The 24,701-nt window shown below is 43.4% G+C and overlaps 1 long non-coding RNA gene across 1 annotated transcript; it reads right to left on the bottom strand.

The window, feature by feature from the left end:
- Positions 1 to 16,659: 16,659 nt before the first annotated feature.
- On the bottom strand, positions 16,660 to 19,199 carry LOC116786027. The gene is made up of 2 exons (XR_004356800.1): positions 19,067 to 19,199; positions 16,660 to 16,997 (listed from the first exon to the last, which is right to left on the bottom strand). It is a non-coding gene; the product is annotated as an uncharacterized LOC116786027 (long non-coding RNA).
- Between the last annotated feature and the right edge of the window lie 5,502 nt (positions 19,200 to 24,701).

Consider the following 24,701-nt stretch of genomic DNA (forward strand, 5'->3'; position numbering starts at 1 on the left):
GGGGAGAAAGGGGAGGACTTCACTTCAACATAATCTTGCTGACTGCACTGCAACTGTGGAGCAATCCAAGCTAAAACACCCCCCCTTCCCTCCTTTTTTTTTTTTCTTGGAAACCACAAAGCCAGGCAACTAGTTTTGTTTGAGTGAAAGCAAAAGATTTGCTCTCTCCTGAGTTCAACCTCCAGGCTGTTTGGAGTTCTGAAACTCCAGGCTGGCAAAAGGCCAGCTCTAAAAAATGGCTCATCATTTCAGCTTGTTTCCAAAGAGAAAAAAAAAAACAAAAACAAAAACATAAATAAACACAACATGAAAGCTCCACCCATCCTTTCTGTAATTCCAGGCATTGAAGTATTCAGGGCTGGCTTCTCCAGAATTTCCAGGAGGTACAAGAACAAAGCAGATACAAGAAGAGGGGCCACTGATACTCTTTGCTCTTCCCTGTTTCCCGGCAACTTCATATTGAACATTAGAAGGTGCAATGGGCTCTGTCTTCTTTTGCCTCATGTGGAGTTCAGCAGGTGGATGACAAAAACACAGCATAAAGCCCAGGTTCAGGAAAATCTTCATTTACAGCTCTTAAAACTGGTGTCTCCTAGAAGATGTCTGCAAGGGAACCAGACCACTTGTCCTTCTACATGTTGAAGCACCTCATCAGAAGGTTGAAACTCCCCTGAGCCCCCCACTTCCCTGGATCTTGCAGAACTCTCAGCCATCAGCTGGGATCAGGTGCTTGTCCATCCCTGCCACCCAAACCCACCATGTACCACCTTGAATGACCCCAAAGTATTTCTCAAGCTGTAAACGGAGCAGAAGTGCAGCCACCCTGGGGTTAGGAACTCCAGAGAAGGAAACAACAAAAAACCCTCAATCCACCTAAATCCTAAAGTCTAGATGGAAGAACAAAATATCACATACTACGGTGAGTTTTATTTTCATTTCAGAGAAAGGTGCTAGCAGAGGTGGATGTTGACTGGGTCTGCCAGGGATTTCCTGGTGCAGCTCTCTGCACAGAGTTCAAAGCTGCAAATTGACTTTACAAATCACAGGCCAGCTGCAAAAGAGGAGGAAAGATGGTTCTGCTGATCTCTGTTTCAACCTTTAAAAGTAGATACTTATATGAAGCAGCAGCTGTTTCTTCATGAAAGTTTGCTTTATATGAGAAGATGTCAGTTTTTCTTGTGGAAGTGTCAAAGATAGAATGTGTAATATCACACAGTTTTCCTCATGTTTTCTCACAGATTTTCTGTTTTAAAAACAGGCAATTCACTGAAATCAGGTGCTTCCTGTAAACAGCTTTGATTGCAGAAAATTTGTGTACTACTGAATAGAAATCCAAAATAAACTTAGTTTATCCAGTGGCGTTGTTGTCTTTGGCAAAGTTTGATCAACTGAAACGTGGAACAAAGGATTAAAAAAAAAAAGGCATTCAGTTTTGTGCAGAACAAAATCCTTCTTCAGCAATAAATGACCAACCTGAATAATTACTTACAGGGCTGGAGTTCAGGTTTATGCCCCAGAATTGGTAGTGAGTTGAGGTCACCAAGGAGGTGTTGTATACTCTAAAGGAGCACAGTGCTTTACCTGCAGATGTGTAAGGAACCGAAGGCTCACCTGGAATAAGGAGGCTGCTCAGATTTACAGCAGCTATAATTTTTTTGTCCTTATCTTTATAGATTTACACCATCACTCATCTATATTTTCTTTCATGGTTTTGTCATGTGATTTCAGTGTCTGGTCTTTTCAGAGGCCTCTTAGTATATTGTGTTTGAGATGAACTGGGATACTTTGCCAGCCAGGGAGTAGTCTGTGGGATGGAGGCTGGCACAGCTTGTGGAAGAGGAATGGCCCATGCAAGGACATGAGTGGGACAAGATGAAACACGAAGAGTCTGAGGAAGTACCCAAGGAAGTGGTGGAGTCACCATCCCTGTAAGCTTTAAAAAACCATGTGGATATGGCACTTGAGGACCTGGTTTAGTGGTGAATGTAGTGGTGGTGCTGGGTTGACAGTGGACTTGGTGATTCTGGAAGTCTTTTCCAAGCTCAGTGATTCTGTGGTTCTGTGACTTGAAGCTGGTCAGGTTTACCAGGCTCCACAGGGTGAGACCTGATGGAAGGGGAACAAAGCAGCAGAGGGGATGTATGAACAAGGAGGAATGTGTCTGGGAGCACAGCAAAGATGAGACAAGAGGATATGGCAGGTTTAGGATAACACTCTTGGGATGGTGAGGCCACTGCTCATTGGAGCCGAGGGTTTGTGTTCATGAACCCTGGAAGTGCTCTTAGAAAATTGGAAAGGGAATATCAGAGGAACTTAGACTGTCTAGAGATTGATATATGTGCTTGCATCTCTCTACCTGGTTAGGACAGAAAGTCAAAAAGTGCAAGATCTGTGGAGGTTGCTGTGGGACCAATGGGAAAAAAACATTCTTGTTTTGTTCATAAAAACAACTGCTGGTTGCCAAAGCTGCTGCCTGCCTCCAGATCCACTCCAGCCCTCAGGGATGAAGCTCTTTCTCTTCTCCTTGCTTTGCTGCAAATCAAGGTATCTCTTCTTGGCTTTGCAAGATCCCTTTGGGGGACCCAGGTGCTTCCTCTGGCAACAGCAGAAATACTAATGTTAGTAATTCACAAGCCTCAGCTCTGTCCTCTGAGCAGCTCCTGGGGCCCATCGTGTCTACAAGCACAGAAGTTCATCACCAGCTTGTGTTTCTCCTTTTGCAACATGAGAGGATGAACACAAATCTCTTTTTCTGCCACCTTCTGCAGCTGGGGAGGGTCAACCTCGTACACCTCAGGCATCGGTTTGTGCTGGGGCCACCCAGCTGGGAAGCAGCTTGTCAGAAAAGGACCTGGGGATATTTGTGACATCAAGGTGACCATGATCCAGCAATATGTCCTTGTGACAAAAAAGACCAACAGTGTCCTGGTCTGCCTTAGACAAAGCATTACCAGCAGGGCAAGGGAGGTAGGTGATCCTTCCTGGAGTGTTGTGTCCAGTTCTGGGACAAGTACAAGGAAGACATGGGCTGTAATCCAGTGAAGAGCCACAAAGCTGATGAAGGCACTGGAGCACCTCTGCTCTGAGGAAAGGCTGAGGGAGCTGGGACAGCTCAGCCTGGAGAAGAGAAGGCTCTGGGGGTCTCATCAAAGTCCATCAACACCTGCAGGGAGGATGCAGAGAGGACGGAACCAGGCTCTTCCCAGTGGTGCCCAGTGACAGGACAAGGGACAATGGGCACACACTGAGACACAGGAGGGTCCCTCTGAACATCAGGGAACACATTTTTACAGTGAGAGTGACTGAGCACCGGTACAGGTTTCCCAGGGATGTTGTGAAGGGTCTGTACTTGGAGATATTGTAAAGCTCAGGGAAATGAGCTCTTGGTGACCACGCTTGGTGGGGGGTGATGGACAGGATGACCTCCAGAGCTCCCTTCCACCCTTAAACCACTCCATCACCATGGAAACTGTGATTCCATGGCAGTTTCACACAGCATTTCCAACCCTCTTCCTTTGGATTGACAGATGTCCATGCATTGACACTTGCAGAGCACAGAAATGAAATAATGAGACATTAACAAAGAAATTGATGCGCTTGTTCCAGTCTCAATTCCACTGGCACAAACCTGGAATTGAATTACTGAAAACTGTGCAACAAAGAACTGAGATGAAAACGGAATCTGACCCATTTGACTAACATCTACCTGGTCCTAAAAAGATGCAACTATGTTTTTCTTGCCAAATCTGAATGCTATTTTCTTTTCTTCTCCTTGTTCTTCCTCCCCCATCATAACCTGAATTTCTGGAGTGCAGGTAAGAAAGTTCAGAGAGACAGCTGTGTGCTGTGGGTGGGAGTGTGGGTGTGATATATGCACACCACACAGGCAAACAGGTATATGAAAAATAGTATAAGTAAAACACTGACAGCCTCTTTTTGTAGCCTCCTCCATCACTGCGTCTTACAACTCAGTGAGATTATGTTGCACAATGTTTGACATCAGTTTGATACACGTTGTTCCCATGGCAACAGGTCTTTCTCACACTTTTTGTTTTGCTTTGGTTATTTCTTGAAATCTGTTATTCTTCTTCAGGAACTAACATTTTCTCAGGGATGCTTATCCCCTCCCTCATCTTTTCAAAGGAATTAAGCTCTATAGTGAAAAGTTCTTAACCTAAATGTTATTGCATTCTTTTAGAATTTTCTAGTGTTCTTCTGCTTTTATTTGACAATACAGAGTAAGAAGACAAAAAAATCCCTAAAAACTTGGCAAAAAATAAAAGCCTACTTTATCCTAGTGCAGGGGAAGAGCTCACTGAACACCATGTGCTGAGGCAATAGAGTGTGTTGTGTGTGCTGTGGGGTAGGACTTGTGGAGAGACACCAAGACTGCCAGAGTTCAAAAAGAGTTTGGACAACACTCTCAGGCATATGGTGGGATTTTTGGGATAGTCCTGTGCAGGGCCAGGAGCTGGACTTGATTATCCCTGTGGATATTCTTTGATTCTATTATTGTGCTACCCCTCCTCTGCCACTGATGGAGAGCAGAAGAAATGCCTTATTGCCACCCAAAATCTGGATTTCAGCTCCTCAGTCAGGGCAGGGAATCACTTCTCTGCTTTTTTCATGTTCTGACCATGCAAAGCTTTCTCCTTAAATGATATCCCACAACATCACCCTTTCACACTTCGTCCCCTGGTCATTATTAAAACCAAATTCAGCCTCAGTGCAGACTGCACAGAGATGTGGGGTATATGTGAGGAAGTTTATTTCATGACCCCTGATGTTTTTGATAACCTACAGGCTCTCTCTGCCTCCCTTTTCTGTTCCATCAGAAGGAAAAATACAACAGTGGGACCGTCATGTTTCTGTGAGGAGAAAAATACACAGCTGAGAAACACAGAATTTGGCGGTTGGTGATTGTGTCTGTTAGCAGGAACACCAGAACTAAGCCAAAGGTTTTTATTTAATGACATAAATACGAATTTGGGATCCATCCTTCCCAGATTGCCATGACACAAGCATGTCACCAAATGGCCAGGCTGAGGATGCCCAGGGGTCCATCTGAAGCGTGTGAAGGGGGTGGATACCAGAGGGAAGGGGAAGGGGGAAGGTGTCCCCAAGGGAACAAACACACAGTGTATCAGGAAATGTTTCATAGCAGTGAAAGCTGTTCAGCTGCAGAGCCAGCTCCCAGAGGAAGTCCTCTTGGAGGGTCTCCAAAGGGTTGCATGGAGGGTGCAGAAGCTGTATGAGAATACACTTTGGGTAATGTTATTAATGATCATGGTTTTCATGGTGGCACTAAATAAACCAGTGCAGTAAAGATAATTATTAGAAACTTCTGCATGAACACCAGGGTTAGAAAGAGCCACTGCCAGGCTGGACAGGGTGCAGTAACACAACCCCCCTTCCCTCATGCTTTGCCAGGCTTGTGAATGCACTTCCCCAAAGAGATCAACACTCATATCTCTGCCCCCCCCCCCCGCCCCCAAAAAAAAAAAAAAAAGCAGGTTAGAGAGGTCTGGTGGGGTTTGTAGAGCTGACTCCTGGCACTCATGGCATGACCTTCCAGAATACAGCCTTGGGAACCTGCCAGCAGCATCCAGGTCTGTAGGATGGGGTGACTGAACTACTCTGGGAAGTGATGCTTTCCAGCTAGCAAGCACAGGTTGCATGTGGGAATGGGGTGAAATACTTAAGAAGAAAAAAAAGATGGGATTAAAAAAAGTGTTTAAAGATGGGAGTAATTGCCTTGCTGCAGTAACTGCCTGGGCAGTTGGAGACCTCCTTAGCAAATGTCCTATTCTTTGCCTGTTATAGAATCATAGATTGGTTGATGTTGAAAAAGACCTCCAAGATCATCAAGTCCAACCACCCCCCAGCACTGTTAAGGCCACTGCTAAACCATGTCCCCAAGTGCCACATCTACCTCTTTTTTTAACACTTCCACAGGTAGTGACTCCAGCACTGCCCTGGGCAGTCTGTTCCAATGTTTGACAACCTTTTTGTGAAAAGAGTTTTCCCTAATATCCAATCTAATCCTCTCACGGCACACCTGGAATTTGTGTCCTCTTGTTCTATTGCTTCTTACCTGGGAGAAAAGGCCAGCCTGAGCTCATTTGGTGGCTGATTATAACTTCATCCCCAAATTCAGTCCCTCAGATCTTTGCTCCAAATAAGCAGCTGCAGAGTGGGTAATGAGTAGAGGCATTGGAAAAAGATTTATTAACAAAAGACACTAAAAAAAAAAATAAAAGAAGAACTCCTGTGAATAGTAAGTTTTGCACTTTTGCAGGCTCATTGCTCTCCTTACTAGTGATAAAATCAGCTGCTTTGTTCAACCCCGGAATGAGGAATTTCCACATAATTTTTGAAAGCTCACAGGGCAGTCATAAGACAAGAAAAACCAAAAAATTTCTCGCGCTGATCTCCAGGAAAAATGTCTTTCCTTACAGTCTCAGCTCACTTAAAGGGTCTTCCTGGACCTATCCCATCAAGAAGCTTCCACATGAAGAGGTGGAAATGAAGTTTTTTTGTGGAATAACTTTGTATGACAAATGAGGCACAAGCAGATGAGCAAGGATGTGATGGGACAGGAGCTCTGTATTCAGCAATCTGTCTTTTTTCTTATTCTCCTCCAGTTTCAGGCATTTTCATTATGTATTGCAAAGAGTGGCTCAGAACTTGGTATAGTATCTGCAATTTTTCTTTTTTTTTTTTTTTCCCCAGAAAAATGAGAAAGATGAACTTTGGAGGCTGAAGCTATCTGGATTTGAACCTTTCAGTGTTCAAATGTTTAATGGCTTAACACAAGAAATTTAATTGGTGTCCTTATACCTTCCCTAAATGCAGAGTTTGTCAAAAGAGAAACTTAACAGAAGACATGCTCTGTGCAAGTTGTCCTTTCATGTCCCCCAGGGCTTGCTGCAAAATCCATTCACCCATACTCAGCACTGACAGGATCCTCTTAACAATGGGGATGGCCAGCACTCAAATGCCATTTATCCTTGCAACACTCCTGCAAGGTAGAGCAGGCACTGGAACAGAGATATCACTGAGCACTCTAGAAACCAAGGACAAAGTCCCTGGCTCCCTAAGGTATGTGGCTAAATTTTGCCTTTTTAGGCAATTAAGAGGCCAGAGAGGACTTTATTGTTTCTTCTTCTCCTCAGAAAACCTACAACAATTTAAATTCTGCTTCTCAGCCTAGCTGGAGATGTGATTGAGGATCTCCACAAAACTATCTCAAGGCTGGGATTCAGGGAGCAGTTCTTTCTGTCCATGCAGCCCCATGGGTGTGATCATATCACGTTTAGAGAGTGACAGCACTGAGTGGAGCCAAGAGCAGTAGCCATGTTCCCTTTCCTTCATATCCAAGAGCAAAGGCACTGGAACCTTTTTTTTTAAGCAGTGGTTTGGCTCTTGGAGCTCTCCCCTCTCTGGGAATGTCTTCCTTAAATCTGAGCTTCTAATGTCTGTCTCCAAAACTCCAAAAACATTGTCCAGGTCACTGGACAACAATAGGTTGGGGCATCCTTGTGATCCTTTCCGTCCTTTAGAGTGGGACACCAGCCATGGAACACTGAAAAGGAGAGGAAGAGAAGCTGCAGGCATTGGACCTGTCCCTGGCTTAGCAGTACACTGTAGTGAGCCCTGAGCACCTTTGACAGAGCTGGCACCAAAAAAAAAAATCAATGTCTTTTTCCATCACTTCACTGACAACTGCACATTGTCACAGACACTGCTCAACAGCTGGTTCTGGTGAGCATGGAGGGATGGGGACACTTCGGGAGAAAAATGGCCGGGAGAGGAAAAAATAAATAAATTTTAAAAAGCACCTTGTTAGCATGTCCAGGTTTTATGGATAGGGAATGCCAAGCAGGAGTTTCTTTCAGTCTGTTCCTACCTGTGAGTTACCAGCCTTGCTCTCAGCAACTTTCTCCCAGGGCCCAGCATGATTTAATTAGGAAGCCTCCTCTATGTGCCCACACTTATTGGGCAGAGTTTTATAGCAACATGGAAAATAGGTGTTTTGCAGCCCCCTCCAGATTGCATCTGCCGTGGTTCAGGGAATCACAGAATGCTTGGAATGGGAAGAGACCCTGGGCAAACATTTCCTGTGCAATTAAACGGAAATAGCTCAGGTCCAAGTGAGTTGAACAATTCAACTCTGCAATGTGAATATAACCAGCAAGCTCATCTTAGAGGCAGTGATGTGTCCTGACACATTCTATTCCCTAACTCCTGTTCACAGATACATCATAAAATTTGCTGAAATCGTCCTGTGCCACAGTGAAATAGAGTATTTGCTTTTCCCAGGTACTTTAGGTCTGATCTGCATTTTTGGGGAGCTGGCCCAAATAGATTGGTGATGCTGCTATTGCAAGGTATAAGGTAAGAAAATAGCTTTAGCAGCTGCCCTCTAAGAAATCATTTGCCTTTTATCAGGACAAGGAATATTAGCAGTTTATTAAGACATGCAACCTAGGCTTTTGCTAATTCATCACATGGATGTGAAAACAACATCAGCCCATGATACAGGACATTAAAAGTATGTGACATTATTGTGACTTATTACAGGTTTTTATCTTCCTCTGAAGATAGCACTGATCAGAGAATGAAACCTAATAACAGTGGTGGGAGTCTGAGGAGGAGAAAAGAGAGCCTCCATGAATTAATTACGCTCAGATCAGTTTTCCTCCGTGATCTTGCAGGCAGTGGAGGTGTTGTGTGACTTTAAACCTCCTCCTCCTAGTGTCCCACCCTTCCCTGCTTGGAAATTCCTCATCTGCAGAAACCTTGATAGGTACACAGTGAGATGGCTCAGGTTTAAAGATCAGGGAAGGCAATGTCTGTGCCATTTATGGCTTGAATTCTACCAAAATGAACTTATTTGTCTAAATTAGGTGTACAGTCAAGTATAAATAGATCCTGTCTAGACAGGCAATGTAATAGAGAAGTGAAATAAAAGGTTTTAACTGTACCAGGCTCCTGATCTTAGTATACCAACTTAGGGACCTTTCCAGAACCAGGCCATCAAGAGGGGAAAGTGGAAACGGTTCACTATGAATCCAACTGATAGTTTTCTGTTCCTGGAATTGAAAGAGTCTGGCAGATTAGACCCAAAATAGAGGTGGATGACAAAACCAGTGCAATAGCAAAGGTAAACAGCCCACTGGGTGACTGGTTCTATGCCCAAATCCCCATGTCAGGAGTCATCTCAGTGTAGTACCGTGACACAAAGAGCACAGTGAAGAGACATTGCATTGCAATGTCTCTGCTGATTTAAATCACAACATTTCAGATGCTGGGCAGCTGAAGTGAGAGTGAACTATCAACAGGTTGATCAACTGTGGAGTTCAAACACAGGTACGTTTTCTTTGTCCATCCTGGATCACCTTCCCAGGCAGTTTCAGGGCAGGAAGTTTCCCATAACAAGGAGAAACAAGAACGGTAACATCATCAACAAACATGGTGTCACTGAACCCTTAAATATAACAAGAGTTCATAGGCAGTAGGATCCAGCTTACACCTTCTTCCAGCTTATCTTCCCCCCTTTCCCAAGGAGAAAGGATACTTCCTGCACTTGTGACTTTATTCCACTCCTGAGGGAAACAGTATTTTTCGACAAGGGGCATAAACATCAGCATTTTCCTGTGTCTGCCTGGCTGAATGAATCCTCCAGGGATTTAAAAGCGCAGCACTGAAAGGGTCAATATAACATCTCCACAGGGTTATGGTGGAGGAACCATTGAGCAGCATGAAGCTGTTGCATGTATGGCCAATGCCATGCTCTGACATACTGAGAGAGGATTTTCAGATGGGTTGTATTATAGAATCATAAAATCATAGAATATGCTGAGTTGGAAGAGGCCCACCAGGATCATCAAGTCCAACTTGTGGCCCTGCACAGGACGACCCCAAAAATAACACCAATGTGCTGAGAACATGGTCTGGATGCTTGTTGAACTCATTACATTGAATGCAGCCTTAACTGAACAAATACTTATGTTTTTACTCAGGCCTGATATTTGTATTCAGGGAGAATATTGGGGAAAAAAAAGTAAAGGGCTTTTTAAAAAGTAGCAAGAAGCGGCTTTTAGGTTACAACTTTTATCAAGATATTTAAAAGCTTTCTCTTCAGCTTCACTCTTAATGAGAATCAAGACTTGACTTGGCCTCATTTCTAAGAGTATTTCTATAGAAATACCCTTTCTGGGACAATACAGCTCTTCTATACAGGAGAAAAGGATACTGTGGCAGGTGGAGGTCAGGGTATAATAAACTTCTGGAGATATTCAGACCAGAAACAGAGAAAAGATGTTTCATTAGTGAGAGAAATCCACCCCTTTAACAACTTCCCTGGAGGCTTCATGGTTCTTTGTCATCTGTTTTCTTTAGATCCTAAGGGATGGTGTGTTTTAATAAAAGGTGTGGACTCCCTCAAAGGGAAACTGTAGGTATTTTGTCATCCAGCTGTGCTGTCTGGGTTGGGACAGGCAGTGTTGGCTTGGATGAAGATGCAGATTTTAAAACAGAGGGATTTGCACAGGCCAGAAACTACACTGGGTGATCCAGGAGAGTTGACACATGAGAAGTTTGCATGGGTCTTGTCTGAGGTTAGGAGTGCTTTGCTCACTTGTGTCTAATGTTGAGTTCATGCAGGCCTGGAATTGGTTTTTCTTGCACAGATAAGGATGTGAAACCAAGTTTGTGTTGCCTTTCAAGTATGTGAAGACAGATTTCTCTTTTGGAGGGAAGCAACACTGATTAACCAAAATAAATGAGATGCAGTTCAAAGACAAAGAAAAGAACAAAAGAGCCACGGAGGAAATGAAGGTTTATTTCCTGTTAGTTTTTAACTGCAAATCAGAATCGTTGATTTTAAAAAGCGTATTGGACTTTCACAACACACAGAAAGACAGAAAAATCTCCTTTTTCTGCTTCAGCTTTTAGCCTGGGCAGCCAGGAGTAGTAAAATCACTTTCTGCTGTGACCACAGTCTCCAGATTGCAGGGTATTGTGCAGATAAGGTGTCAGGCAGGATGACTCACTCATCAGCCAGTGCGTAGGATTGTGCATGCACAAACAAGTGATAGTCCCAGAAGACACCCTGGAGATGGAGATTTAAAAGTCAGTTTATTTCCATGTAAAGTATTCTCAACCAGGCTGTAAAAATAGTTCCATACCTGGTCTCAGCGGAGCTCGTCAGAAACCCAAGTGGGCTCACTAACGTCATCCTAAAGTGATTTACTCAGAAAGTTTTCACCCTGATGGCAAAATTGCTTTGAACTTGTACAGTAATTAGGAGATGTGGGGTGGATACTCCACCACCACAGCAGGCACTGCTCCATTTGGCTGTTGAAATCATTGTTACTTCTAAAAAGAGCAAATAGTTTACAGATCCCCGATTGTCATAACATTGTAGGAGACCAGAAAGTGGTTGGTGTGGGGGACAAGCTGGTTCTGGGCATTCAAGAAGAAATTTTCCATCAAGAAAAATGTAGCCTGCTTTTAAATTATTCTGGAATCTTAGTTATGGGACTGAATCTGGACAAAACCACCAGTGATTATTATTCTGTTCAGCAAGATGGCAGCTTACCAGCGAAATCATTTTAAGTTTCCAAAAATCAGCTGAAATAGTGTCTCCAAGGAACACATAAGAGTTTTATAATTGATTTCATCCATAAAAAGATATGGGATTTTGAAACTAATATAGGGAGTTTAGTTGTTTGGCAGAAACGGTTGAGGAAAGCCTGTGTCCTGCAGGACTCTGTTTCCCAAAGCAGTTATGGAAACTTGCAGTGCCATCTGGAGTGTGCAAGGTGCTGATAATTGGAGGTATTTGAGCTGTTTTCCCAAGCCCATACATATTTTTTGACCCAAATCTCAACTGAAGGAACTCCAGTGCCTGAGCTTGGACTGTGTTTGCAAGATATCAGAGGAAGGCTGAAAGCCTCAGTCAAGCCAAGGATACCCAAAATTCTACAGCACTGAAAGAATTGCATGGATTTAAGCCATCTGAGCATCTGAAAATAAAAAGCTCTTGTTGGAGGTGCCTGTTTTTGAGGGAGCTAAAGGTTCTGTTGTTATTGCTTAGCACACATTATTTAAAGGTTGGAGAGGAAACAAAAAGGACAAGATGATGGATGAAATTCTGAAGGTTTGGAAATCCTTCAGAAATTCTGACTCCCCTGGAGACAGGATTTTACCTCTGATATGCTAGACAAGAATCTGATTTTATCATGAAAAATTCCATCAAACACTTTACAAAACTTACAACATATATCCTCTTTCACATCTGATTTTAAGGCATTGCTTCGCTCAAAGCTGTGCCTCCCACCCGAAATCTCAAGTGCAGAGGTCTTCAGGGTCTTTTCTACTTCCCCCATAAACTTGATGAGTCACCAAGCAAGGCCTTTTTGGGGGTGGCAGGATTGAGAGGTAAGATTTGCCACTTCAAGAAAATACTCCACTCCCTCTGTTCAGAGGGAGAAACATTTTCCCTTTCTTCTGTTTTGTGGCAGGAAATTAAAAAGTATTTTGTATTCATGTCTCATCAATGGGAACCATTGAAGTGTGGCAGGGTGCTTTTAGGAAGGCCGAATGTTTAATTTTAGAATTCTCTGTCTAAAAATAACCCAGTATGTTTGAAACACTGCACAGTCCTGTCAGGATTCGTAAACAAAACACTTAACCCTTGTGATACAATTTCTAAAGCAAAAATCATAGGAAAAAAAGGCAGCCCTGGCTGTGAGCTGATCGTGACTGAAAACTGGACAAGCAGCAGTTCAGTGTCCCAGACCAGGCACTGAGCACGAAGTAAACCAAGGACTGCCCAAGTCTGGCCTTGTTTGCCCTAAGAAATCCTTCCTGTTGCCTTGAGACTGTGTTCTGTAACATCTAAATTTCACAGGAGGGCTGAACGACTGTGATAAACGGCCCAGTGTGGCAGCACCTGTGGAATAACACAGTTAAGAAGGTGAAAAAAACCCACTGTGGAACAGCAGTGGGAGGAGAGGAGTGAGAATGTGTGGGAGGAACAGCCCTGCAGACCCCAGGGCGGAGCAGCAGGAGGGGCAGGAGTTGCTCCAGGAATGGGAGCTGAGGTTCCCCTGCAGCCCGAGGTGCAGCCCATGGTGAGGCAGCCGTGCCCCTGCACCCAGGGAGGCCCAGGGGGAACAGAGATCCACCTGCAGCCCATGGAGGACCCCACACCAGAGCAGGGAGATGCCCAAAGGAGGCTGTGACCCCGTGGGAAGCCCGTGCTGGAGCAGGATCCTGGCAGGAGCTGTGGCTCCGTGGAGAGAGGAGCCCACACCGGAGCAGGTTTGCTGGGCAGGATTTGTGACCTCATGGGGGACCCACATTGGAGCAGCCTGTTCCTGGAGGACTGCACTCCATGGAAGGGACCCCAGACCAGATCAGAGGAAGAGTGTGAGGACTCCTCCCCCCGGAGAACAGGGATGGACTGACCACAGCCCCCATTCCCTGTTTCCCTGTGCTACTGAGGAGGAGGAGGGAGAGAATTTGAGAGTGAACTTAAGATGTCAGTTCATTTGCTGCACCTGAAGATGAAACCTTGCAGTAAATTCCAACCATGACTGTTCCACCAGAAAGTCATGAAGGTCTTCAGGGTTTTCTGCAAACCTCTGGGATGGTTTATGTGCTATATAAAAGCATGTGCTACTCATGCCTTCCTATTTCTGTAGGCTGGCAGTGCTTTACTGATCTTCTTCCCCTTCTGTAACATCCAGACATCTATCTGCTCACCTTTCCATCCCTGCCTATGTTATTTGTTGGACTTGGAGATGAAGGGACCTCCCCTTCGAGTTGCTTCTTCTACCAGTCTCTTTTCCTACAGGTCTCACAGTCTCGTGTCCAGAAGGGCTGAGCTGCTGGAGAAGCAAGTTTTGCAACCCCACAACATTTTTGCATTCATGTTATTTGGGATAATCATGAACTGTGGACTCATTTTCAGCCCTGGATACAGTCCAGGTCATTGCTTGGTGAACTCCCACCCCTCTGATGCTGTATGGTTCCCTCAGGAGTTCATGTTCCCGCTTAACAACAGCAACTGCATTTTTGTGCCATCATGGGATGCTCTTGCATCCAGACAGCCTTGCTGCAGCTAAACACTGTGTTTGCAGCAAATCTTGGGATCTTGGGGCAGAAGGAAACTGCTTTTCCTTCCCCAGCCCTTGCAAGGTTTCTCTTCCCTTCTGAGAGGATCAGGCTCCTTATCTGATCTGTTTTAAAAGACTATCAGGAAAAGTTTCTAACAAGACACTGTAAAGTGACAGAGAACTGTTTTACTGGTGGTTTAGCATATAATAAAGTTCAGACTGATTTTTGGTGCTTGAGCTCAGGGTTGCAGGTAAAATATTCAAAGGCATGCACAGAGAGGGAAAGAAGGATTTACCCCAGTTTACCATTCCTACATCTTGTAAATCTGGTGATCCAGATTTCTGGAAGTAGTTAGAAAATGGATAAAAAGGGAATTTAGTTCACATTTGTGAGGCCATTTTAATACAGCTACAAACAACCTGCCAAAAGACAACCAGGCGTGAGAGAGCTGGTGGATATGATGCTCCATACAGAGCAGTGATTATCATATCTCTTTGACAGAAAGTATTAAAAAGTCATTCAGAATATCCATGGGTGAGGGATTCCCGGTTATTTTTCAGAAGTGCAGTAACTGATGATCAATCTTGTAATTATTTTAATTGGAGAAAATTACATGCCTGGCACCTCTTGGCATTACACCTGCCACAGACTTTTAGGAGCTCTGTGGTCTGATTCCAAAGCTGCTTTATCTAAATCATGAGTATTCAAAAACATCACTGCATCATGTCAGACCTCTACTGTTTATGGGTTTGACTCTGGATTTGATGTACTTTGTTCCTGAGAGGGACTCAGCCTCGTGTTTCCCCCTCTAGCCTGCTAGTGAAATTTTTGGGTTTAGAAGAAAATAATTTAAAAACACGTTGTAGAGCCTCTATATAAAGTGGAACACAATTCCAGGATTGGAGAGAGCTCTTTCTAGCACAAGTCAGGCTGAGTGCCAGGAGACCTGTATCTCTAAGACAGCAGTTAAATGCTTTCTGTGAGCACTTGAGTGGGTTCTTCTTTCAGAGAGGACATTAAGCAGAATTTCCCTCCGCTCTGTAGTCACATAATTATCAAGCTTAAGAAGTCATAATATATCTGAGACTGCTCTCTGTCCATAACATTTTATTGAAGTTGGCTTGCAGGTTCAAGAGCTGCAGAGCAGGGTAAGTGTCTATCAGTGTTAATTTCATCCACAATTTGGCTTCTGCAAGTCTTTTTCTTGTGTCTCATCCAGGCTTGAAGAATCGATAACTCTCAGGCATTAATTCCAGAGACATGCAGGATCAGTTAATATTCTAGTTTCCCTAATATAGACTCTTTGCAGTTTGATATCATTAAACAGTGTATTTATAAAAAAACCACAACAAACAAACCACATGACCAAAAAAATGCAACCTCCCCACATTACCTCTGAATTTTCACGGGTTTCATACCACTATTACATTTCTGAGTTAGACAACTCAGCTCAAGACTAGCAAATTTTGTCCCCAGGTAGCTTGAGTTCATAGAACCATTAAGGTTGGAAAACACCTTTAAGATCATCAAGTCCAACCATCAACCCAGCACCACCACCATGTTCACTATCAAACCATGTCCTTAAGTGCCATATACACACATTTTTTGGATGCCTTCAGGGATGGTGAGTCCATCACTGCCCTGGGCAGCCTGTTCCAATCATTAACAACTGTTTCTATGAAGAAATTTTCCCAATATCCAATCTAAAACTCCCCTGGCACAACTTGAGGCCGTTCTCTCTCCTCCTGTCCCTTCTTCCCTGGCAGCAGAGCCCGACCCTTCCCCAGCTCCCCCCTCCTGTCAGGGAGTTGCAGAGCCAGAAGGTCCCCCCTGAGCCTCCTTTTCTCCAGGTTGAGCCCCCCCAGCTCCCTCAGCTGCTCCTGCTGCTCCAGCCCCTTCCCAGCTCCGTTCCCTTCCCTGCACACGCTCCAGCCCCTCCATGTCTCTCCTGTCTGAGGGTCCCAGAGCTGCCCCCAGGGCTGGAGGTGCCTCAGCAGTGCCAGCACAGGGACAGGCACTGCCCTGGGGCTGTGACACACCAGGGCTGGCACAGACTAGGGGCCATCGGACTTTTTGGCCACCTGGGTACCCCTGGGCTCATGTTCTGGCATGCTAAATATTTTAAAGATATTCCCGGGACTGTTGCATGGTTTTTGACGCAAGGTTTTCATGCTTTGAGTTGTCCTTTCTACCCCTGTACATGTGAAAAGTTGGAACTGGGGAGACCAACATCCCCATAAATGATCAGTCATTATTATGATTGTCTTGAAAACACTGTGAAAAACCCACTGTGGTGCAAAATCATCAGGATGCAGCATCATCTATAGAAATGGACAGGGTGAGAACATCATTATTTCTGTGTTAATGCCAGAGCTGTAAAAATGTGTCATCAATCTGCTGTAGAAATGGAGAAGATTGAAACAAAACCAATAAAATAATGTTCTCTATGAAGCACAGCAGGAGAAAGGGAGTCTGAAAGACTTACTGTGTAATTATAGACTCAAAGATAATTTTGAGCGAGGAAGGGGGTGTGCATACACATCTATTAATGTGCAAATAGAGAAACTTTGTACAGAAGCATTTTTGACCATAAATTAGCAGACCTGCAGATATAAATTTTCCTCATCTCTTCAAGGATAATGGTACCAAAGGATGACAAAAGGGCAAGTGGGACTTGTGAATAATGAAGTGCTGAAAGGGGTGGGGGGAAAGTGAAGGTTCAGGAAAGAAAAGATGCAGGGAGAAGCGAGGATGTCTTGAGCTTTCACCTTTGCCTTCCCCTCTGCCTTTCCATCTTTCCTTTCTCTTGCTACCATACTCTGTGGCATACAGCTTTTGTATCTCTGTAAGAGCTGAGAGAAACACATCTGAAAAAGAGTAGGATTAGATTGGATATTAGGAAGAAATTCTTTCCTGTGAGGGTGGGGAGGCCCTGGTACAGGTTGTCCAGAGAAGCTGTGGCTGCCCCATCCCTGGAAGTGTCCAAGGCCAGGTTGGATGGGGCTTGGAGCAACCTGGGCTAGTAGAAGGTGTCCCTGCCCATGGCAGGGGGTGGAATGAGATGGTCTTTGAGGTCCCTTCCAACCCAAGCCATTCTGTGATTCCATGATCCTCAGGACAGGACACTGTGGAAAACAGCCCATCAGTCCCTGCTCTGAGACAGTCCCTAGGCAGGGGTGCTCGCAGGAAAGGCACATCCAAAAGCTGACAAGAAGGGAAAGCTCCCTTTGGCAAAGCAAGGACTGTTCTGGTGACAGCCATGGGAAGTTCATCCACAGTTGCTGCCAAAAATTTTTTGTCTGGGGACGTAAAGTGTCCTGCCTGTGTGATGCCCACACTGGGCAGAAGCTGAGTGTGAGACAATTGCCTACAGGACCAACATTCCCCTTCCTGCATGGACAGTTGTCTCTTTCCACTTTTGAGGAAAGCAAGACTTGGCTTTTTGGTTGGGTTGACCATGGAGGATAAAATACGTATTAATGGGGACATCAGACTCATTATCTCAGTTCTTGTGTCCTTTAATCATCTGAGCAATGAGACTCTTGATGCTTCAGTACAAATATCATTCTTTTGCTTGTGAGGACACAGTGATATTGAAAATCATCCCTGTGGGCAACACTGCTACACTGAACCGTAAAAAAGACATTGTTTTCAGAAGAAAAGGGCAAGTTTTTATTACTGCCTACAGATCATATCTCCCTAGATTTTTTGAAAGAAAATAACCATTACATGCAATACATTTCTCTATAAACAAGGCAGAAAGATCACTTCATCTGGGAACAGGATGTGCAGGGAAGCAGTCATCCAAGAGGATGACTACTGGATACGTATTCTGAGCAAATACATGTGTGTCCTTTAAATGTCATGCTTCTGTCCCTTTTGCACTCAATCCCTTCACACTCAAAGATTTTTATGTTTAAGGTCAGGAGCCACCTGGACTGACCTGTTGCAGAACAAAGGCAGGATGGGGAATTTTACAGAGTTTTAGGAAAACTAAATGCTTGAGCCACATCAGGTTGTTCTAGAAAACTAACGTGCCTTGATTTACAGACTTAAGGAAAAGTGACTTTGTTATGTCCTGTGGTAAACTGACATCGTGTTTTGTAACTTGTGGAAGGCAAAAATGAGAGTTTCGATCTTCCATCTGAATTTTCTCAGCTTTTCTGGCAGATACTCAATCCTGCTGTGAATCTTTCTGATAAATGAAAGTGTGCAGTCAGATCAGAAATCTTTACTCAGCTTGGCCAATGATTTGGCATCAGGAAGGCTTCGAACTTTCTTCTGGATAAATTAAATTGGACATCTATACTCTCTCATATCCATGAACTGAAATGACATTTGAATATTAAGAGAAATGCAGAGAAAAATACACAAAAAAAGCTACTGCGGCACATTAAAACTCATTTATAACACGACTTCCATTGTAACTATTTTCCCCAAATTGCTGGTCTAATTTCTCTCCCTAACCATCCAAAGTTGATCTGTCACAGTATCTCCACTGCTATTGACAGTTTTATGTAGAGCACAGGCGTAAAAGAGTCATATCTCCAAGTCAGGCATTAAACCCTCTCGAAATGAGACACACACAGAGCCCATATGAGGTTGTGCAGGGTCTTATCAATTCTGCTGTGCAGTGGTGCATAAAATATTAGCAGTTCTGCTGTGAAGTTCTGCTATAATATACGTTATATATTGTTATATAAGAGCAGGAAAATCAAGATAAAAGTATGAATTGCGCTGAAATGAAAAATATGTCCTTGCGCTGAGATGTGATTTCTCCCTGTCCCTCTTTGTTTTTAGAAAGTTAAAATCTAGTCTAAAAGCTAAAACTACAGATCAACAACATGCAAGGTGTCCCCTGCCTTATCCTTCACCACCACTGGTTTGTACTTTGAAATATTCCCCAGTTCCATATCCACTGGTACAATAGTCTCACCTGCTTTGCAGGGAAGTCATTTTTCCCTGATACCTTCAGCACCAGCTGACTTAAGGTCACTAAAGAAAGCTGTTGGTATAATCCTGGTTGTGCTTATGGCAGAGAGCAATCTGGGAGTCCACTGTGAAAATGGAGTCCTAAAATCAGACATCAGTATTAGTTCTATGCAAATAATTGCTTAATCCCTCCCCCCCCATATCCTTCAAAACAGGAGAATAGCAGGAGAAGGAACAGCTGCTGTGGGATATCTTTTTTGAGTTGAGCATGTAGTGGGGAAAGCTAATTCTGAACTCACCTGACTGAGTTCAAGGTAAGATTTTTCCAGTGCTGTGTTTTCCAAGTTTACTCCTGTGATCTCTCTGGAATGAAAAATGAAGAAAATAAAGCATTTTTTTTCAGAAGTTCAACTTTGAATAAGCTGGTGAGCTAGAAGTCAAAGTGCATCTAACTCCCTGCTGGAAAATGCAAAAGAAACCTTAAATGGTGTGGAAAAGTTAAATAAATGCCCCAAACTAACAATTCTGGGTCTCTATTTGTCTCCTGTTCCTGCACAGAGTGGAGGTAAAATGAAGATTTTTACTCTTGAACAAAACTATCTCCATGACATCATCTGAAAGACTATCAGTGAATCACAGATCAGATTTCAAACCTTTTAAAGATCCTCAGGAAGTTCTCAGTCACTGCTGCCATGGGCCCAAATTCTGGATCAAGACAACTGAGCACCAGTCCCTCTGTTAAAACTGCTGTGAGTAAAGAAAGAAAATCTACTGGAAGCTCTTCAGTTCTGTAACACTTAAATTGACAATTTTTCCACAGAATAGCTGACTGCAATGCACAAGCTGGCGAGTTTTCCACCTCACCTTACCAGCTTGTTTCAGTGTCCCACCTTGGGAATATCCTGAAATATCAGGACAGCAGAACACCAGGTGAGAAAAACAAGCAAACTTCAGAAAGGTGATTTGTCATGATTTTACCTGTGGTTATTTCCTTATAAGGTGGATACTTTTGCTCCAGGACCATGACTAAGGTAAAATTATTTTCAAAGGATGACCTTTAAAGGTCTCTTCCAACCCAAACTATTCTATGATTGTATGATTCTATAAGGGGTCATTGCTAGTTAATTTTCTATACCAATTTACACACACATGCATTCCACTAAGGCCTGTAAATGAATTTTGATGTATTATTTTTCTCAGCTGCAGAATAAACACTGTTAAACTGATTGTTGATCAAAATCAGACCTCAAGCATTAGCCAGTGACTCTTCAATTTTGCCTAATTTATTTTTTTTTCCTAGGAAAACATAGACCACCAGTTCAGAGACTTCTGCATGAAGAAGAAAATAAGTGGTGGGTGTTTGTGCTAGTGGATAAGTATGCTCACAGAAAAATAACATTACCTTAGAGTTTTGCTAGCTTCAGCTTCCAGTTCATCACTACTTAATGGAATAGTAGATCAGGAGAAAACTGGAGTTTGAGTCAGTCTGTGCAGTAGGGGATTCAGAGTTATCAGATCCTGGCACCCACATAATAAAGTGGGATGAAAATTTATTTTCCAACCTTAGGCACCTGACCTTGGTCAGATTTTACAAAGGTTAACTTACTCTGTCACATACATCACTTGACAATGTTATTGTTCTTCCCCCTCCAAAAACTTGGAAAGGGAATTCCGCCTCCCTAATGTTTTTATTATGACAAAACACTACAAATGGATAATCTTTATCTGTCGGTGAACCACATATTTATTTGGACAGGTCTCCCTTTTTGATATGTCTGTGAGAAGTTCCCAAGGAAAATGCCCCGCTTTTAGTGCAAACATTAATTCATGTTTTCACCTCCTTGTCCTCTTTGAAATACAGAAACCTCTGTCAAGGATTGAGACTCCAATGAGCTAAATGTTGAACCTGAAATCACTTAAACAAACACAAAGGCCACGTACTAAGCTAGTTTTTATGCTGGAGGTCTTAACTCACAGCTGCCAATGGAAGAGCCAAAAGCAGCTGAAAATCCAGGAGGTGACTGGTTGTATCTCACCCTAAGATGACTTCACACCTCTTCAGTAATGCAACTTCTCCATGGAGAGCAGGGCATCCTGATAGGGAACTGCAAGGGAAACCCTGGATTCCTGAAGTTTTCTTCTCCCCTCCCCCTACGATCTTTAAAGACACTTTACTCAGAGTCATTTCTTTTTCTAATCATTGGTGCTCCCGCAGCCCCAGGGGCATTGAGCAATGTGGAAATGGCACTCAGTGAATCATTTGGTGCCTTTAGCCAGGACGCTTCATGGCTTCTCCATAAGGTCTTCCCATTATCCGGGGATTGTTCTCACGCCTCACACGCGGTAAACTTGAAGTCACATCTGCTTTGCTGACCTTGTCTGGAGACTGAACATTGTTTGCATGTTCTCTGAGATGGAACACGCTGTGTAGCTCCTGCACTGAAGTGGGAAGGAAACATTTTTCTCTATTTCCTGTGTCCTATGTGAACTTTTCCATTGTAAAATACGTGCTGTATTGTTGGTTTGTTTCTTTATTTCCAAGAAATTGACTGAAAATTGATATTTTCCATCTGATGTGCTCATTTAAAATTCACCCCTAGGAACTCTCTGGTTTTCAACCGGTATGGGAACTTTAATAATAATGGATAATAAGATAATGGACAAGGAGGAGACTTGGGAACAGCCATAATCATTGTTCATTGGAGAATGTATCATTTGTGTCATTAAGATGCCTACTGCAAGACACTGTGGATGTATCATTTTGAGGCAAACTGACGGCTACAGGAAAGCTAAAAGCAAAATGTCTTTTTTAAAAGCAAAGCAGGTTCTAAGTGACAAATGCACACCTCCAACCTGTCACATTTCTAACGTTCAGATGCTGTTGTGTCAGCAAGTTAGACACTCATTTACTAAAAGGCGAGCCTACCATGGGAAAATTGCCATCTAAATAGAGAAAACAGATAAAAATTGGGTGATCTCAGCCATTTCTTCCATTTTTCCATAAGCCTCACCCCAGAAGTTAAATCCAGAAAATGTCAGGTGCTCTCAATAGGATTTATCTCGCCTAAGTAAAAGGCCTTGGTGGGTTCACACTGGGAATACCTTGATGGCAAGACATTGGATCTGACATATTCTTTGAGAGGCCAAATGAGGATGAAGAGAGAAGGAAACCTCTAGGCAGTAGGAGTACTTCACCTGCTTAGGATACAACCAACTGTACCCTGTAAGAGCATCTTTGTGCACAAATTTTAGGTTAGATGACAGTCTTTGAGAGAAGATCTACTATTAAAGGAGATCAATAGGTGAAGTGAGAAACGGTCACAGCAACTAACTTGGTGTTTTCTGACTCCTCTCCTGGCCCCTTCAGCCTTAGGAAAAAGAGATGGTTTCAAAAGGGATATTCAACCTCTGACAGACCGAGGGTGGTGGACATCTGGGTACCCCAACCCTGGAAGTGTCCAAGGCCAGGATGGATGGGGCTTAGAGCAACCTGGGATAGTGGAAGATGTCCCTTCCCATGGCAAAAGGGTTGGTACAAGATGATCTTTAAGGTCCCTTCCAACAAAAGCCATTCTATCATTCTGTGGGTCTTAAACTCCTCCCTTTCCATAGGTTTGACATGTGGTTCTTACACAAGGGGGTCCTTACTATTTAGGCCACCTCTTCTAGCACTAATAAGTACATTTTTGCCTTTAAAAGAATGAAACAAGCTCTGTCTGCTCTCTTTGGGTGCTGCAGAAAGAGGAGATAATTGCTGCCCCCTTTCAAGCATATCCTGGGAAGCTGAAAGCCTTCTGGACCCTCTCTGTGAAGGTTCAAACTCTCCTACAAGGCCCCACTAATGGCTTTGTCAGCAGGCAGCCTACGTGTTGGGGAGGCAGGGGAGAGCATTCTTTGTCTCTCATGGTAAAACTGAGCCTTTATGCAGCAGATCTGGGATTAAATCTCCTCTGTATCACAGGGGGGTCACAGGAAGGCCATCTGGGAGCCAAAGCAATTGGGCCATCACCTGAAATGCGAAAGCTGGTTTCCAGTTCCTGTTCCAAGGGCTATTTATACCTTTTTATCAAGGAGCTTTTAAAGGGCTGATTATGTCTGATTACGTGGCGTCCTTCCTATGCTCCACAAATGGGTTGGAAAGCCTGGAGCTAAGATCTCGGCCAGTCCATGTTGGAGAGGCAAAAGTTGGAGCCAGCTTGGAGCTCAGACACCAATTCTGACTCCATCCGACTGCAGGAAATCTCTTGCTGTTGGATTTTACATCTAGCAACATTTGCTGGAATAAAACCAAGTTGCACTTAGAAGCTGAGAGAGATCACGTGGGCACAAGCTGCAGGAGCAAGTTTCTTTCCAAAGTAAACCCTCATGGAATGAAACTAGGGTTTCCAGTCATGGGAACTTGTACAGAGAACTGTTACAGAGTGGGAGACATAGAGATGTTGGGGTGACATCTCCCATGGCTTTGTGACATGGATCTGCAGTCCAAAGGCTGTAGGATACACCATTTTTCCCTTATGCTCAAGAACATTCTGATTCTCCTTCATCTACCACATGAATGAAAGTTAAACATCCATCAAACAAGTTTAGCAGAGCAAGACTTAAGAAAACAACTGTTGATCAAATCATGCTTTCAATGAGCTGATCTTGAAGATACCTAAAGCTTTTAACCAAAGCTAAACTTAAAAAAAAAAAGTAAAATTGTGGAATCAAATTTATGGACATTGATTCATCTCTGCAACTTTGCTTGTTGGGAAAAACCAAACCAAACCAGACCAAACCAACTTCTGGGAAGTTTTATTACAAGTTTCACAGGTATAAAATTTTTGCCATGCTTGATCACACATGTGCTTTCCTGCTAAAATTCTGTGAATAGCATGCCCAAACCAATCTTTAAAACATATTATTACTGGTTTTTTTCTGATTTTAGATTACAAAGTCTTATCCAAGGTCCTTGGAAACTTCCACAGAAGATCAGCAGTGTAAATATGGAGGGCAGCACTACTATAGGGTCTTACTGTCCTGTGCAGAGACCTTTGGGAGATTGAGAAAGGGTCTCAGAGCCACATGGAGAAACTGGACAAATAAATTATTTTCCTCTGAGCGTGGAAAGGGGAATGTCTGGGGCATCCTGGAGGAAAACTGAGGTGTAAGAAACCCTCTCACCCGATGCAGTGTGATGCTTGAAGAGCAAGGACCTGCCCAGGATGTGTTGAAAGTCAAGAAGTGAGACTTGGCACACTCTACCAAAGGCCCTTTCTATAGGAAAAGCAGCTGGAGTCAGGCAGCAGGCTCAGGAGAACAGCAGTTATCAGCAGCAGCAAATTCAAAGGCAAAAAATCTGAATTTCTTTATTGATTTTATATGGAATAGCGTAGAGCGGAGAGGCTGGAGAGTAAGCTTAAATTTTATTTCCAAAACAACTGTAGGCAATATCAGGATTGTATTTAGGATTACTCTGTCTTCTGAGCACATGAAGGTGATTTTTTTCTCATATCTATTAAGGGAATAATACTGGCTGTATGAAACACAGTGTCTAGGGGATTGTTAACTTACTTATATGGGGATTGTAGTTTATCTTCAAATCCTAGTTCTCTGTTCTTAAAACTGTAAAGTGGATCATGTCCATCCCTAGCACAAAT

This window comes from Chiroxiphia lanceolata, chromosome 4, assembly GCF_009829145.1.
Source record: "Chiroxiphia lanceolata isolate bChiLan1 chromosome 4, bChiLan1.pri, whole genome shotgun sequence".
Taxonomy (NCBI): domain Eukaryota; kingdom Metazoa; phylum Chordata; class Aves; order Passeriformes; family Pipridae; genus Chiroxiphia; species Chiroxiphia lanceolata.